The sequence below is a fragment of the Corythoichthys intestinalis genome, chromosome 10 (assembly GCF_030265065.1).
Source record: "Corythoichthys intestinalis isolate RoL2023-P3 chromosome 10, ASM3026506v1, whole genome shotgun sequence".
Lineage (NCBI taxonomy): Eukaryota > Metazoa > Chordata > Actinopteri > Syngnathiformes > Syngnathidae > Corythoichthys > Corythoichthys intestinalis.
The window spans coordinates 29,825,206-29,843,420 of record NC_080404.1 but is presented as its reverse complement, the minus strand read 5'-3'; the positions used below and the strand labels follow the sequence as shown (position 1 = coordinate 29,843,420).

The window sequence follows — 18,215 nt, the reverse complement described above, 5'->3', positions numbered from 1 at the left end:
GAAAATGGCTGGGAGTGAATGAGTTAAGCATTGTGTTTTCTTGTGGTAGCTTTAGAGCACATTGTTCATCTGTTGAGAACATTAGTCACGTAACGTATTTAAACCACCCTTATTTGATATTACTATGTTTAAGTATTTTCTTAAGGCATCTTTAATATGTTCTGTCGGTATGCATCTAAACAAAACAACATGAAAGCGCACGGCAGTACTTTGGGTGTTAAATTCCCCTCTTGTAGGACATTTCACCAGTGTAGCACATTTTGGCAAAACACCGGTTTTGTCATACTCTCGTCTCGTTTCATCACATTATTCCTATTCATTTTGCTTTTGCTGCTCATTGTGTGAAATATTGACAGTGCTGTCATTCTCATTAATCTTCCTCTCAGGTTCAAATTGAAAGGGTTGAACAGATGACATGTTTATGTCGCAAGAGTCATACTCTGGAAGTCCTGAAGCGTAACTATGTGACGTCACCGCTCTGCGATGTCAACAACAATGGCGACCTACTAGTTAAACTAATTTTACAAATTGTATAAAAACAAAAACATCAAGGGGGGTTTTCATATCAAATAGTTTAACTCATAATAATGTTTATCTTTTAATAACTACAAGTTATTGTAATCCATGGATCCCTTTAAAAAAAAAAAAAGAAAGAAATTCACACATAAAACAAACAGCTAATTCAATACAAATTTGTACAGCAGTAAAAGGCAAATACTGTAAATGGTGAGCTGGAGTTTCACTTCCAAATCAATGTGTGATGTGTTCTATATGGTGAGTGACCACCATATTACTTCATCATGAATAAGATGTCAACATTAATGTGGGTGCACAAACACTGGAGAGTGTAGACTATTGAAGTATTGACATTGGTCCTCTCAATGGCCGGTTGGCTGTCATTGCTGTAATTCATGCCTTTCCGACAGACTCTGAGAACATTTGTTATTTACAAATTGAGGCTGATTTGTTATTGATTGATTCACTAGGTGTAGACAGAACCCTTATGAGAGAGCACTCACATATCAGACATGAATCAGAATTCCCATAGACATTTAGACAAAGCGAGTATAGGGAAAAGATGACAGCAGAGAAAGATAGAGGCGTTCAAAGACAAACTATTTGAAGCTTCGTCATACATGTGGCTGGCGGAGCGTCTGTATTGAAATCGTGGAGTGACTGCCAACCCTGCAGGCTTTCTAACCTATCAAATATAAACTCTTTGATTTATTTGCATATTATTTTTTCACTCTCTGTGTCATGTCATGTCCACACAAACACTTTGGAGCTGGGTAAACAAGATGTTTAGTTGCAATCTTAGATCAGCCAGCCAATTAAATAACTCCACATACACAAAAAAAATATATAAACATAGTGGGTATCAAAAACTGTCCATGTGAAAGCATTTTAGAGGCTGTCAGGCTAAAAAAACAACAGATCCCGTTTAACACCTAACTACCAGGTTATTTTAGACAGAAGAAGCTCCAAAAATGGTGCACACATACCGATGATCTCGCTTCCAATCAAACTCAGTAAAGGCTATTCAGTTACAGAGTGGGAGCTTAAAGAATTACCGGTATTTGTCCCTCCGAGATCTACATACGAAATGGTCGTTAATTGTAACCTGTTTGTCATTTACGTTGGCAAACACTTTTATTTGTGGTAAAAGCAGTAACCGCACATCATTGTCATGGGTGTGTTCTCTCATGTTTAGAATTGCTTTTAATTTTAAATATCAGCGTAAGATGCTGGAAATTGGAATGTGTACCCTGCTTTAGGGCGTAGTTACAAGTTTTATTTAAATAAAAAGATGAAACAAAGTATAAAATTAGAAAAACAACATTATGTGCAGTAAAACATCTAAAGTTGATACAAGCTACAAACTGTTTGAGGGGAAAACTTTAACCCACCCACTCCAAAAAAAACTGTGTTAATATAAGCAAGAGGAAGGAAAAGAAGAAGTCAAGGTCCATAGCAAAAATTTGCTACTCATCTGTTGCTTAAAAAAAAGCTCATGTAATGTAATGTATGCAACTCTACCATGTTTGATTGTGCGTCCTTGGCTGCAGAGGGACGAGTCTTGATAAGCATATGCTTCTCCCGTCAGCCCTTGTCTGTCTTCGGTTCTTTCTTTCTTCGGGCCAATCATATCACATTTTGCAACTGTCAATGATACCGATGATGATGACAATAAATAAAATGATAAAATAAATAAATAAATCTCGTCTCATGAATTTGATCATCTCAAATTTATCTCATTCTTTGCTTATTTGTTTCTGAGTTTGTGCTCCTAAGGGTACCCTTAGGAGCAAATGATAAGTCAAAATGAGCAAAGACATCATTGAGACAAATGAGATTGATTTCAGAAAACCAGATTTGAGCAATATTTGAGAAGAGAAATTCTCTTAATTGAAAATGGAGTTATACTTGTAAAGCACCTTTCAGGCACTCAAAGCACTTTGACACTACCTGCATATCCTCATCTACCTGCTGCAGCAATGTGGGGTTCAGTGTCTGGCTCAAGGGTACGTAGATGAACTCTCAACCTCTGGGTTGGGGAATGACTCCTCTACCACTGAGCCACGCACGCGGCAAATCAATGGAGAGCAACTTCAGCAAGAACGTGAAGCAGCGATGAAGAAAATGTATTACACTTTAGGTCATTTAATAATCTATATATTTCTTTGATATTAAAAAAAAAAAAAAAAACTTCCAAATGGCAGACATGTTGCCTGTGAGCCAGTAGTTTTAGCAAGACATCATCAGCCAGCGTTTTGCCTGTTTTGATCACGTCGTTAAACAAGAGGACTAAGGTTCTTCACACTATTTTGAGGTAAACTTTCGGTCTTCGAAACCAAAAACCGATAATGCATGTGTAGCGGCCGATAGTTTTCTCTAATTTTTACATTGAACAAGATGAACCAAATGAACCAGATGTTGGATTTCGGCATGATATGAATTAAGATTGGACAGAGCAGACATTACTCTTTGTTACGATGAAAGAATCTTGAAAACCCAAAATGAGCAATTGCAGACTGGAAGGTTATCAAATTGAGAAATATTTGTGACTGACACAATATAGGGTTGCTTGGCGAGATCAGTAAAAGAGGCAGCTTTGAGGCAAGTTTAAGAAATAAAATACTTTGCTCATCCATGTCTTTTACTGAGACATTACTGAGCTCGTGACTCCAAGTAAGGAGATAAAATTGAGACGCATTTGAGATCGACCCAAGTACTCATAGTTGTCTCTTGGTGAGATCTTGAAAGGAGAAAACTGTGAGACTTTATTGAAAAATCGTGCCAGTAGAACTTCTCAAGACCTTCTCAGGTAATGCTCACTTAGAGACTTATTTCTCATGAGACAAATTTGAGAAAATTGAGAAAACCACCCTGGTCTCGATTATTGCTGATTCACTTCTCAGAGATGAGATGAAAATGAGACATGAACAAGATCTCATCTTCAATTTTGCTTTGCTATGGGGGAGTCAAGTTAGGTGCTGTAAACGCCTCACCTGCAATCCTGCATATGTGTGAATTTGACAATCTGCTGATTTCTGGAAAAGAAATCTTTGTGCTATTTACTGAAGAAAAATCAACCGCTCACCATTTTTGTTGTAAACCCAAAGCCACATCCAGTATTGAAATATTAGTCTTGCACCATCTCGTGGCATCTTGGGGCCAAGGAACTATGTTGAAGTGGGTGGATGAGCTTCATTTGGTCGAGAACAGCTTTACCTACTAAAAAATGTTTGTGCCACCATTTTCAAAATGTTTTTCATGGATAAACAAAAAAGTCAAAACACCTACTGTAGGTTCATATGACTTCATAAATCACCCTCCATTGTCCTTGCCCATGCCCTGATCTTTGCACTAGAGTGCACACACACTGGTATTATCTGGTGTGGTGCGTGCACTGCTGTGTGCTGAACATACACAATATACCAAGACAAACACAAAGCGGCGCTGCTAACAGCCCTAAAGTGAGTGCCTTATTGCTGTTGTGCTCGTGAGAGCTTGATAAAGGTCAGAGACAGTCGGTTCGGTATCGGAGTGGTATGCATCATTAAAAAAGGTATCCTCGGTAATATGTTTTGGTGACGACAGTTAAAAATTATGATGTCGATAATCTCATGTTTGTATTAGAGATTAATATGGCAGTTGAAAACACCATCTGTACTGAAACACAATTAATGGCCTTCGTGTATACAGTATACTTACTGGGCATTTAATTAGGCGTATCTTTTCGTATTGTGATGCCAAGGAAGTATGTTGAGGTGAGTTGTAGGGCTTTATTAAGTCAGTGCTTAGCCTTGGCTCGTTAAAAAAAATGAAATGAATAGTGCATAGCCCAAACTTGCAGCATCTAGGTATCAAGATGCCATGTTAAAGTGAGTTGTGGAGTTTCATTCGTTTGACCATAAACTATTCTTATGTTATTTAAAAATGTAAAAATTGCCCCATTCCTGCTCTAGGAAATCAAACAAGATTGAGTGGCATGGTTCTGCCCTGCCTGGGCTAAAAGCCCTCATTAGCATGGATCAGCTCCTACGCTGAAGACATTTAAAGGACGGCAACAGTGGTTTCATGGTATTGTTTTAATTATGGAAGCCAAAGGCCTGTGCTTGCGCACCGTCTAAAGATAGCCGCCGCAGCTCACTCCATTGTGGTCTGCGAGGCTGTGAAAGTGGATTAGGCGGGTTTTAACATCAAGACGAGCTCTAATGAAACCCAATGGGGGATGTCAGCCCGTCTGTTTGACCAGCTGACTCCTGTAAAATAGCAATCAGTGGCTCCTACGACTCTAGACGGGAAAAGTGCTCGAGTGGAGCCAGGCGGTGCCCGGGTGGCCTTGATGGGTGTAATTCTTGATGTTGTTGTTTGGGTCACACAGCAGCTGAAAGTTGAAACCGTCTTCACAAGACAGCAGCCGGGACAGTGTGTCTCTCAAGTAAAGCTGACGTCGTGGACCCGTATCATCGCACCCCCCCAAAAATCTATTGCTTGTAATTAGCTTTTAGTTTAGCAATTTGCAAGTGTTAAATCAGCAGGGAACTCCACCTACATGTCGTTATCACACTAATTGTATCTACACTTCATTTGAATACAATTAAAAATAGCTCTGTGACCAAGTGGGCGAGTTATCATGACGTTAGAGAGGATGAGTCTAATTCGTTCTGTGAACAAACTTGTAGTTCAATTAAGTCAAATTTTATATCAATATTTCAGTTTGAAATTAACTCATTTAGTGACAAAGAGGTGTTTTATCTTTCACAAGGAAGGATGAAGGAATGTTTAAAGCCGCTCGGTTGTGAATTCCAGGTTTTTAGACAAGGTTATAGATCACAGGTGTCAAACCGATTCCAGAAAGGGCCAAGTGGGTGCAGGTTTGCTTTCCAACCAATGAAGAGGACACCTTTTCACCAATAAGATCTTTTACATGTGTAATCAGTTAAACTTTGTCAGGTGCTGCTTGTTTCAGCAGGAAGTTCATTGGTTAAACTCTCTGCGTTGTATCGGTTGGAACAAAATCCAGCACCCACTTGGCCCTTTCTGGAATCGGTTTGACACCTGTCTAATAGATGATAGACGTACTACCCGTTTTTGATTGGAAGGGCAGAAAGCCCTCCCAGGTAAAAATGTATTTGGGCTCTATCGACATGAATGGCAGCAAATGAGTTAAGTTACCACGTTTTTCTTTACAATGAAGAAAAATAATACTGTATTTAAAAAAATATATATATATACATACATATATATGGCGGAAAACACAGACAAGACTGAAAAAGCAGTTTCTGCTAAAAAAAACTTGTGTTTGATAGAACAATATGTCTATATGCTGCCATAGCAGATTCATGGCGCATTAAGCCCCCATACTATTTTTAATTTGTCCGTTTTACCCTGGAAACCTCTGTTTACAGACGTCGCGCAACCGCTTTTATTTTAACCTAGCCATAAAACTAAGGTAATTAATTCTATTTATTATTCAAAATGTCTGTCATTTCTAGCTTAGAATCATTAATTGATGTCTAATATTTCGTTTGAAAAAAAAAAAACGAATTTAAAAAAATTATTCACTCGCAAATTTTCAACTTTTAAACAAATGAGGTCACAATGAAAAAAATGGCGTCTGTAAAAAAGTCATGGATATCTACCTCATAACTATCGCTTAATTGTATTTTTTTTTTTTTTTGTTACTGTCACATTTTCGCCGATATGTTAGATGATAAATAATCGATCCAAACAAATAAAAATTGAAAAAGAATATGAATATGAAAAAGGGAATCTCGACCAGTCCTTGATGTCTGCGATTTCTGCATCGCGACCCTTGTTATATTGCCCTGTTTCACCCATAAAATCCCCCAAAATCCAGCTGTGGGCATTCACAACTGTGCCTTGACACTCAGTGATACATGCTACATTGAGTTTTTGGATCAAAACAAGGTAAGTACGCGATAATATCTCGTAAAAGTCATGGCGTCTGTAATTCTGCTCTCGCCTACAGATAGGGTTTTGCTGTTTAAAAAACTTTTTTTTTTTTTTTTTTTTTTAAATGCCCTGTTCAAATTTTTTTCTTCCCCCAGAAAATGGAGATTTTAAGCTTTCCAATGATGTTTCACACATGCATATCGGACAATTTTGAAATTTGGCCAAATTGGGGGTCTTAGAGCGGAACTTCTAGTCACCTGAGTGTTTTCCACCATATATATAAAATCTTAAAATACAATCTAGCACATTACTGTACACTTCTTACCGCTACATGTTACAAAAATGAACATGTTTCTGAAACCAATGGTGTGACTTGTGTGGGCAGTAAATTATGACTGATTGCTCAATAAGCAGGCAATGGTAGCAGGTCCACAGCCTGTTGCAATCACGATTAAATATTAAAACCGCACATATATTCTCAAGTTAATGTGCCATTTCCATGTGGCAGCAAGGAGGAAATGTTAGTGGCCTATGGCAGTGATTCTCCAGTCAATTTTCATGATTATTTCTGTCTATGCAAGTGACATACTGTACAGTGACAGGCAAAATGCTCTTCCACTAGATCAGGGGTTTTCAACCCAGTCCTCAAGGCACACTGTGGGTCCTGGTTTTTGTTCCAGCCGATCCAGCAGAGACAGTTGAACCAATGAGGCTTCTGCTAAAACAAGCCACACCTGACTGCAATCAACTGATTGCACTTGTAAAACACCAGATTGGGGAAAAAGTGTTGTCATCTTGTTTGGTAAGAATGAAATCCTGCACCCACAGTGTGCCTTAGTGGAATAGGTTGGGAACCCCTGCACTAGATGGCAGAAAGTCCAATTCAAACTGTTTATCTAACTGTTGCCATAGAACAGAGAAAGTCATGGCACAGACCCACTGGTGAAATACATTTGTGACTAAATCAATACCATCTAGATCATTATTTTGGTGCTTTTGTGACATTCATTTGGTTGTGTTCCTTGATTTTTTTGGTGTGTGTGTGTGCCTCGGGAAACACCATAGCCTCAACTCGCTAAGAGCCTGCATTTGGAGGGTAAAGTCATAATGAAGATCAATACAGAGGAGTAGGAAAGCGCAACATTAGAACCATCTATCAAGCCTGGAACACCCTGTTTGTCTTCTCGTCCTTCGTAGCAGTCTTCAGCGTCAAAGTCCAAATAAACACATTCCTGCACTACCTCCAACAGACCACTGACACACACACACGCATAGGCTATTCCTCTCACTTTATACATACGTATTTACAATGTGGATGGTGTGTGTGTACATACATTAAATATACATATAAACGTAGACATAGATTACGGATATTTTGGCATTACATTTTTCATTTTCGTCAAATTAATGCTAAATTGATTCTTACTTAAAAGTTTGCTTAAGTAAACTTTGCTTAAATATTTTTTTATTCAGTACTGTACATTTATTTAAGTTGTATTTAACGTTTAAGTACAATAAATACAGTGTTTTCCTTAATTTTCTGTCATTCCTTTTCTATGAAACTTATCCTCACAAGGGTCTAGGGGGCGTTTGAGCCTATCTCAGCGAACTATGGGAGGAGGTGGGGTACATCCTGAACTTGTTGCCTGCCAATTGCAGACCTTAATTTTCATTTCAGTAGGTTTTTTTTGTTTGTTTGTTGTTTGTTTTCAAAAAATATCTCAGTGTGCGCATTATGTTGTACCTTCATATAGAATGTATACAATACTAAGAAAATTAGAATATTCTGAAAAGTTTTTTGTTTTTAAAAGCTGAAATTGCATCAAGAAACTGCTTGACATATGTACATTTGTGTGCAATGGCTCAATAAAATTTGTTGATTTTATCTTTGTTAAGCTGCCAAAATAAAATAACTTTTTTCAGGTACAGTATTAGCCTATACTTATGATTAAAAGGTTTGACTTCACTACTAAAAATGGCACTACCTTTATTTGGAATGTATTAGAAGAACGCAAAACTCTTTCCTCAGTGTAGTCGTCTTTTCATATTTCCAAAAATATACAGTATATTGTAGTGATAGAAAAATTCTGAATGCGTTGATAAAATCATAAAACATCGGTTCTTTTATAATTCCTCACCAATGAACAAACTACTATGCTTTGGGAAAATATCTGCACCAAGACAGACACACAAACACACATGCTATTGCCTCTGATATTCATCATTTTCATCACATACCATGCTATAAGGGATCATAAGCACAGTACACATTGCAAGGAAGGGAGGTGTCATTACTGCAACAAGCGTGTGACATGTATGCGCTACCCCCCCCCCCCCCCCCCAAAAAAAAAAAAAAAAAAAATAAGACAAGCATATAATTTTTAACATCTTGTCTAATAAGGATATTAGTGGGTTTCTTGTAATTATTAAAACTAATAATAATAAAGCCTAAGGGGTAAGATTGACAATAATTGTTTGCCAAACTTTGACCCAAAAGAGAACACCGGCATTCAGCATCATTTTTGCAACTTCAATGCACCTTACCTAACTTTTTTCATCCACTTACCTTTAAAGCATTGGCTTGTGCGAACAAAATGGGACAGGAGCGAGAATCCAAAACAAATCAAGCCGAGTTCGGCAGGCAGTTGCAGTCCAAGTCCATTCACCCGATACCGCCGAAGATGAGGAAGCTGGACACCTTCTGCCGAATCAGTCAGCCGCGGGTTTGGAGGCAGGCAGCAAGGAGGAGCGCGCTCCTGGTGTGTGGAGAGGAGAGACGGGAGGGGTCCAAAAGACGCACACAGAGGGGGGAGCTTCAGGATTGGGCAGTGAGACGGTGACGCACCGACAGGTGACTCCTCCGCCAGATAAATAGTCCCTTCGGTGGCGTTCCATTGACATCATTTTAAGAGGCGTCCCTCCAAACGTCCTTTTGGGGCATGTAAGAATTGTGATGTCATTTTAGTGCCAGGAAGTAGGCCTACACATTACGCACAGGTGACAACAATGGGAGTAATTTTGACTCTTAGTTTTATCTCAGAGGTTTTACCAGGGTTGAAAGTGCCAATAGAATTTCGTGCCACGGAGCCAGTTTTGTTGTTGTTGTCGTTTTCTTTTCGGGTTGGGGGGGAGGGGGTTACCACCTAATACCAATGAAATGCAGAGAAAACTGCTTTGAGCACAGTTATACGTATATCACACACAAAAAATGGTTTTACACATGCATTAGGCTTTACACATACTATCACAAGGCAAACATGAGAAACTGATTTTCATTCAAAATGGTATTTTTCAACATTTTGCAAAATAACAGTTAACAAAAACAGCAGTAACCCCAACCTCTATCTCCTAATTTTTATTTTCGCTCATTTCCTCACATCTAAATGCAAAACCTCAATTTTGAAGAATTTTACTATCTGGGCCTTTGCAATGGAAAGCCCAATATAACTACTTAAGAACATAGGATGTACATTAAAATTGAAGATAATGTAAACATTTCCGTATTATTATTATTTTTTAAATAACTAAGTTATAAGTAAACATAGGGAAAAAAAATACAAATGACTTAAATTATACAGTGAAATGGAATAATATTTTGAAGATTACACAAACATTGACTGTTTTAAATTATAAGGAAATAAAGTAGGCTAACATATTCGAACTAACATAAGTCTAATATGCACATTGGCATAAAAGATGTTCTGAACTTCCCCATCAAAGCAAATAAAATAAAATAAAAATCTTTCCTTTCTCTTACAGATGTGATCAATTTTCTTTTGCATTGCACTTTTTCATCGCCTTAATTCAACAAGCTTGTTCATTTATTCTTTTTTTTTTTTTTTTTTTTTTTGCTGTTCTAGAAATCAGGTGCATTTGAACCTATTAGATCTAACTATCTTTGCTGATCACGTCAGTATGCCAGCCAATTGAATTGACAACTGAGTCCATGCACAATCGATGTGACTGCTCGTACCTGGTCTCGTCTGACTGTTAACTGCTGCAACTGTGGTGAGCTCTGTGCCGTCCGTGGAATAAATAAATAATCGATATCGGTGGAAACGGATGACGCTACACAAGCACTTTATCATACTTGTTGTTAACACTTATGTATGTAAATTTGACATTAGTAGATTGTTTTCCTCTTGTGTGGTAGCAGGCATGTGGTTTTTGCATGAGGTTTTGACAGTTGCCATCATATTTTCGTTCCGGCGCCGAATTCCTTACCGGAACTGCGTTGCAGACCGTTCCAGACCACTTTCACCCCTGGGTTTTACACAATAGTCATTTTTTTTTGTCCAATTTAGGTATTGCTTGCATTAAAAGAATTGTAGTTATTCATATACTTAAAAAAAAATCAACATATTTTTAATTGGTAACTAAAAAAACAAAAACATCAGTTAGAAACAAGTAGGCAAATGACTATAGTTTCATAGTTTTGTCTTCGAAGTATTTTCATATGCAAATATTTACTTAAATATAATCACATTAAATATTAATCTACCATCTATAAACAACCTGTCATAATAGAGTGTGTTCTCGTTGTGACATGTAAAATACAGAAAAGCTTTACAGACCCTAACTGTAGTCAAAATGACAGCACTAGGGACATTAAAGTTTCACTTCTGTAATCGAGCTTCGATTTGATTTCATTCACTGCCATTAACATCAATGGGCATAATATCCAATTGAACTGTGGCGGCTGGTGAAATCTATTTTTTTTTTTTTTATAATTAATATTGGGTTGAGAGGTTGGGGGGTAACCAAAATTTTAAATGGAAATGTACACATGCAAGAATTTATTACTCTGAGCCTAATTGGTCACAATAAAAGTCAACAATTACAAAAAAAAAAAGTGATTTAAAAAAAAAAAAAACATTAATAAATAATTGGGGTTAGTGAAGTGTTTTTGACACTTGCCTCCTATGTAACTCAGGTCCCAAAGCAATGTTTGAGCATATTTTTGATAAATAAATACGACATGAGGGCTAATCCTAGCAAGAATGTGTATAAGCCAATTACAGTTGCCTCTTGTGCAGGGACCTGAGGAATGGAGACTTGGAGCTTCCTGTTCAGCCTCACTGCACGCTTCCTGTTGCACACACGCACAAGAGCACCTACGCACACACACTATTTGTTTGAAAACACACAGACTTGTCACAGGCATGCATGAATGGGACATCACTCTCACACTCCAATATGTGTGTGTTTCTTGGATATATGTTTATTGGATTACATAAAATGGTATCTGTTAGGTGAGAAAGAGGTCAAACAGATGCTATTCTGGTTAGTTGATTCTGTTGACGTCCATGGTGGCGCTGCAGAAAGCATTTAACACAGTCAAAAGCAGCCCTGCGGTTGCCTGTCAACCAGTGCATGGTGTGCCCTGTCTCTTTTGCCCTAAAGTCACCTTAGGCTCCAGCTGACCAGCCATCCTTGAGGACAAAAGCACTAGAAATGTGGGGAAACAGGGCAATATGTAAGCAGGTCAGCCTATTAGTTTTTAGGCGGGATGTACAGAAAGGAAAATTCTTGCCGAAACTGAAAACTGAATATTAAAAACACCAAAAACCGAAAGGCCAAAAACTACTAAAATACTCATGTGTATAATTTTTTTTTTTTTCATTTTTAAAAAATTATTATTATATTATTTCCCGATTAATGCCCTTTGCCTTGGCATTGGTTCTACAACCCCAGAGGCTCAAGAAATTGAGTTTGAAAGATGCCGTTTCTGAGTCATCATGGGAGGGTGCATTCCCAGCAGCAGTTAACATTTTGTGGCAAACTCTTAACACGTCCTATTGCAGAGGTGTTGTCGTAGTGATAGCATGCTGTTCGGTGGACACACACACAATGTCACAGCCGATGAAACATTGATAAATGTGCTTTCTTGGAAGTTTGGGACACTCGAAAAGCAGCTCTGACACCTCTAATTACTAAGCAAAATGACATCTTGATGTACGTTTGAGTGGAACCGTACCTCACAATAACAACAAAAACTATACCCTTCTCACCAAAACTATCAAAGTTCTATATAAGGCTATTGCAATCTCTCCTACTCCTTAAGATAAAACTCGGTTTTCTTGTACAAATGGAATCGGTCGAGAGCCAGCCGAGTTCTAGCGGCGACGAAGCCGAGCGAAGTCGCTCCCGCAGGATTAAACAGCGACTGGCTGGTGTGGAAATTGTGAAAAAAGGTTGTGCCATTAACGTATTGTACTACACCACAGTAAATGCATATGTATGCATTTAAATACTACTTTATTTGTATACTGTTGGCTTAAATAAACTGCTAACTACTCACGTATGAGCTCAAATGCGCTGTACTCGATGTGATGCGGGACATCAATAGAAAGCAACTATGAAGCAAATTTATTTTATTTTCTTTCATTTGATAATTTATACATTTCTTTGATACCTCAAAATACTTCCAAACTGCAGACATGTTGACTGTGAGCCAGTAGGGTTAGCGAGACAGCGTAAGTTAGCGGGTTGCTTCTCGCCGTGTTTTGACGATGTCATCACAAGAGGTTCTTCATACTATTCGGCGGTAAACTTTCGGTCTTCAAAACCAAAAACCGAGAATGCCTTTGTAGCTTTTTTCAGCCAATAGTTTTTGGCGCCAAATTTTCAGTCTCAGCATGTGCCTTCCTGTGATGATTGCATGTGAGGTTAATTGAAGATTTAAAATTGTCTAAAGGTATGAATATTAATAGTTCTTTGTCTTAGATTTTTTTTCCATGACTAACAACCATTAAAATTATAATAGACAATCTTGTTTTTTTTCCATTTCTTGTTCATGTGACTAACAAAAGAGAAAACAAGGCAGTGATTTTGGTTATCATCAGGAGAAGTATATAGTATTTCTTAAAATAAACTTATGAACAATATTTGTTATCATAATTTTACCTCCTTTAGTTGTACCAACGTTTAGAGGGAACAAGATAAAAAGTCGGTCTAATTTTGACTAATGGGCAACCATTTGACTTTTACCCCAAAGTAATGAGGACAGACACTATAAAATTGGATGGCTAATGTACAGTCATTTCATTCCAACTTGCATCCATAGCATACATGTGGGCCTAACCTACATTTGAAGCAATATATCCAATACATTTGAACAGAGATTGGGCGTCTATTGCCGTCAATGAGTTAATCTTATCAACAAATTTAGAATTAGCAGTAGACTACACACCTCCCTGTAAAATGATTAAAATTCATGAAACCGCATCTTTGTCACTGAAAAGGTTCCGGTTATCTTAGGTCTTTCCTTGCTATCTTGATGGAACCCCCCATCCCGTATCCTAACAGGGTAGTTGAAAACATGGGGAGCCAAGGCAAGGTAATGTCTGCCGCAAGGAAACAAACCAGAAACCAACCAGACCCCAGTAGAAGAAGTAAAGGATATTTTAGGTTAGAATGCATTTTTCTAGGTTTAAAGCAGTGGAATCAGCAACTACACAACTACCATAAATGGTAAATGGTGTTATACTTGTATAGCGCTTTTCTACCTCTCAAGGTACTCAAAGCGCTTTACACTAAAAATAATATATATTGTTAAGTTAAAATGATTAAAACCCTTTCATTGATAGCTTTCCCACTTCACATGAATATTTGACTTCTATAGCCGTATTGCAGTAAATGAGTTTTAAGTTTTTTTTATCCACAGTATTTTTATTTATTAAACACACTTTATGATGTAACAAAAAAACTAAAATAGAAAGACGAAACAAACATTCCATAACTCAAATAGTTTCACATATTAGGATACCAGAGTTAACGGATAAAGGTGTGCCAAAAGTTGGGGTTTAATACAGTAAAGCGTGGAAATACCTGAAATGTGATTTTTTTAAAAATGAAAATGAATTTTAAAAAATGCATGTTTGGTGCCTCAATTTTCCATTAGTGTGAATCTTAGTTTTGATGCTTGTCTAAATGTACCCTTTGAGTAACTGACAACCAAGGAAGGGTTTAACCCACCACACTCCTGATTCTTGAAAGTCTTCCGGGATAAAGTCCAGCTCACCCTAATGAGGAAAATACAACATTAATGGTTCGATGTGAATTTGACAGAATAAGAAAATATGGACACAAGAACATCCATGTTATTGTTGACCCAAGTAAACACACTCAAGTCAGCAGAAGTTTGCTAGATCGATGAATGTCAGGATGTGTGTTGGAGGAGGTGGACACAGTCCAATTGAGGCAAACTCACCTGTTTTATATAAACACACTCCTTCCGTCCGAGATCCACATTCACTTTCCTGCAATTTCACACATTCTGACTCCGGCGAGAACTGCATGAACACACTGATAACCGAGTCTACGCTCGCATAGACGCCATCCCTCCTCCTTTTCTACCTTCACTCGACTCCTCAATCTCAAGAGTGTCAACAGAATATCAGATAACTTGGAGAGGAAGTAGAAAACTTGGGAATAAGTTTTGAGCTGCTTGATACCTGTGCAAAAAAGCATAAAGCAGGATTTTGTCATGTTTATTCAAAAGGATTATGGACCAAATGTGATTGCACCGGATGTACGATGGACGCCTGGTTAGCGCTTCTCCCTTGCAGTTGAGTTGGTGGGTTTGAATCTAATTCCTCCCAAATTCCCAAAATATGCTTCTCAGTTTAACTAAAGAGTATGATTTGTACATAAATGTGAATGGTCATTTGTAAAAGTAGCCCGTGATCCACATATCGTTAGCCTAATAGTGCTGGATATATAGTATTGTTAGCCTAACAGCATAATTGCCTAACTCATATTTCAACATTGTTGGGAAAATTAATATTTAAAAAAATAAATAAATAAATAAATTATTTTTTTGTTCTGCAAACACATTGATATTTTTATGACAAAGTCGGAGAGTGTTTTTTAACAGTTCTGATTGGCTCTAGAGAAAACAAGTAAGGCAGGAGGATGCAGCAGTGGTAGGAGAGTAATATTTTTGCATAAATCCCAATTTGGCAAAAACAGGACTTAGGTAATGAACCTATCGCAAAGCCCCGCCCTCTTGTAAAAATCGGTCAATCCAAGGCTCTGTCAAATTCTTTCAATGACAGTGATTGAGTGAACGAACAACTTATGAATAATGGCGGGAGTTCAAATTTTTGAATTTGCACTCCAACAGCCGGCATCAGACCTGTTTTTTTTTTGTTTTTTTTTCCCCATCTAGAAGCAGACAGAGATTACAGTATGCAGTGCAGCGGTATGTCCATTGTATTAGACTTTAGAGTGAGAAGAGTATTATAATTGAGGCGAAATGCTATCACTCACAACTTAAAAATGAGAAACCCAATCTGGGCTCAATATCTATCAAGCAATAACGTTAGCTACTTAGTAACATTATGTGTTCTGTCAGATTTTTCTCCCGAAGCTTTTGTGGTAATGAATAAGCAGCCTTTTACATTCCGTTGGGATTCTCAATATTATCCAGAGGTGCGTACATGTGCAACACGAATACGACGTAAATAAATGCTCAACGTTGAGAGAGCGGCGTGCATTCGAGTTGACCGCAGCCAAATGCTAGGTGTATGCGTGAGGAGAACCTTCCTTCGTGTGCGTCCGTGACCAAACATTCGTTAAAAAAGTAATTAGTTATAGTTATTCACTACGTCTTCCAAAAAGTAACTGAGTTAGTAACTGAATTACTCTATAGTAAAAGTAAGTAGTTACCAGGTAAAGTAACTATTTCTGTTACTTTAAATACAAGTTATTGTATGTCAAAGAATTTGAAATATTCTGAGCAGTATTCGAGTCAGTTGAATAGAGAAAAACAGACAGGTAGTTGTGTTATAGAACCTTGTAATATTTATTGCACCTCACCAGCAACAGATTTATCCTACACTTGAAGTGCAACAAAAATAAACAGATTTGACCACAGATGTCGACAAAAGCTTTGACCCGGGACTAGACATGTGCCGGTTACCGGTTTCACGGTTTACCGTGGTGTGAAAACGTCGCGGTTTCAAAACCACAAAAATTTTCCGTCATACCTTAGTACGGTATTCGCTATTTTTCATGTGCCAAAATGCGGCCGAAGTGGCTTGGTGCGGCAGCGCTCACCCTTCCCCTGTTTGTTGCCGTGAGTGTCAGTGACGCTATTCTGCTAAACAGCCAGCAAACCCCAAAAACACCCTCCAAACACAAGGCGTACTTTTCTTCAATTTATTGAGCTCTCAAATCGTGCTTAAATATACAAATGAATACATTTAAAACGTTGTACAATTGTATTTTTCCACGTGTGATTAGGTTCAACAGGATAGCAGTAGCACCATTAAAAAGTTCGCCAAAAACAAAACACACATTTTCCTTTCAAATTCAATATACAAACTAACTAAAACTTACAAAGACGAATGTTAGCCTAGGCTAAGCTGGGATAGCAGCTTCGTCGAGATTTTATGTCTCACAGCCGCTGAGTGAGAAACAAGCTTGAGTGGAAGAAGGGGGGAAGAAAAAGGATCGCTTCAAAGATCGCAATTCGAGAAAAGAGGTCTCACTCCTCATTTTTTTTTTTTTTTAGATGAAACCTTTCCTCAACAATATTTACATTTTAACTAATTCTTCATAAAACTCACTTATACATTTTTAACTAACTTATTGACTTATGAATTCTTTGTTCTTTTTAACACAAAGGCATGGCATCATGTAGACTAGAGTTGACACAGTGGCTGAAAATGGCAAAACTTCACTTGAGCACCCCCCCCTCAAAAAAAGTCATACAGTATATATTTTTAATTTTATTTAGAAGTGTTTTTACTTTTTTATAGCAATTATTTTGTTCTCACTCTAATACTGAGCAACTTGAGCTGTGGCTGTGGGTATAGTCTAGGTTCTATTTATTTTAATTTTATATAAAATATTTGTTATTTTTTGTTAATTTATGTATTTTCACATTATATTCATGTTCCAATTTGCAAATATGTCTTGAAAAAAAATCCTGTTCAATGCAAAAAAAAAATGTTTTTTCTTTTTTTTTTCTTCTTTTTTTTTTTATAAAAAAAAACCCATACATCTCAAAATTTTGGAGCTATAATTGCAATACCGTGATACCGTGAAACCGTGGTATTTTTGCTCACGGTTATCGTACCGTCAAAATCTCATACCGGCACATGCCTACCCAGGACATAAATTACACTTTACATGCACGTTCTTTCCTTTAATTTCGACCAACTTGAAATAGTGTTTATATCTCCACCTCGTAAAGGACAAATTTTCCTCTGAATGCTCTACCATCATATCCCTCTGCATCTGTTTTACATGTGTGTGTTTGCCGCACGCGCTGTTCCGGTCTGTGTGTGAAAACACCGGCTCTGAAGTAAGTGCGCTAATAGGCTCGAGCGTTTACGTCACAGAATGAGGAATCACGTGAGATTTGACAACAACACGGCCATATTGGAAGCAGGTCTGGCTCGCTGGACATGAAACTTTAACTTGCCAGTTCGATAAAGAGACAAACTCGTTACTAAGGCGAAGAACAAATATGTGATCAAACTTAAGGATGTGAACAATGTTGACCCTTACGAGCAAGCCGAAGATGGAGTAAAGATGTTGGCGGACTTCCACAATTACGCGAAATGGACATTCTGCTGTATTTATTGTTTGGTGTATGTTACTAAACTCATCAGTGATTCCGAAATTACAAATCGCTACAAAGCTACGAACAGTTTTGTTGCGGATGTGTGCAGGACCTGCACATTATGACAGTATCAAACGGCAACTCCATCATTCTTGCAAAGGTAGGCAATGTGTGTTTATTATTTTCATTGCCATGACCCAGAACGCACCCCAAGTCT

General features: G+C 37.7%; 1 protein-coding gene across 3 annotated transcripts in view; it reads right to left on the bottom strand.

The window, feature by feature from the left end:
• The window catches only part of chrm3a (cholinergic receptor, muscarinic 3a), a 145,310-nt gene extending 135,957 nt beyond the window's left edge, over window positions 1–9,353 (bottom strand). The window contains exons 1-3 of one of the 3 annotated variants that reach the window (XM_057848659.1): window positions 9,269–9,353; window positions 8,990–9,179; window positions 2,038–2,160 (exon numbers count right to left, since the gene is read on the bottom strand). The gene's annotated coding sequence lies outside the window, so the exon portion shown is untranslated. Of the gene's footprint in view, window positions 1–2,037; window positions 2,161–8,989; window positions 9,228–9,268 lie in introns of those variants that run through there. The other 2 variants (XM_057848657.1, XM_057848658.1) reach the window with 2 other exon arrangements.
• Window positions 9,354–18,215: the final 8,862 nt, after the last annotated feature.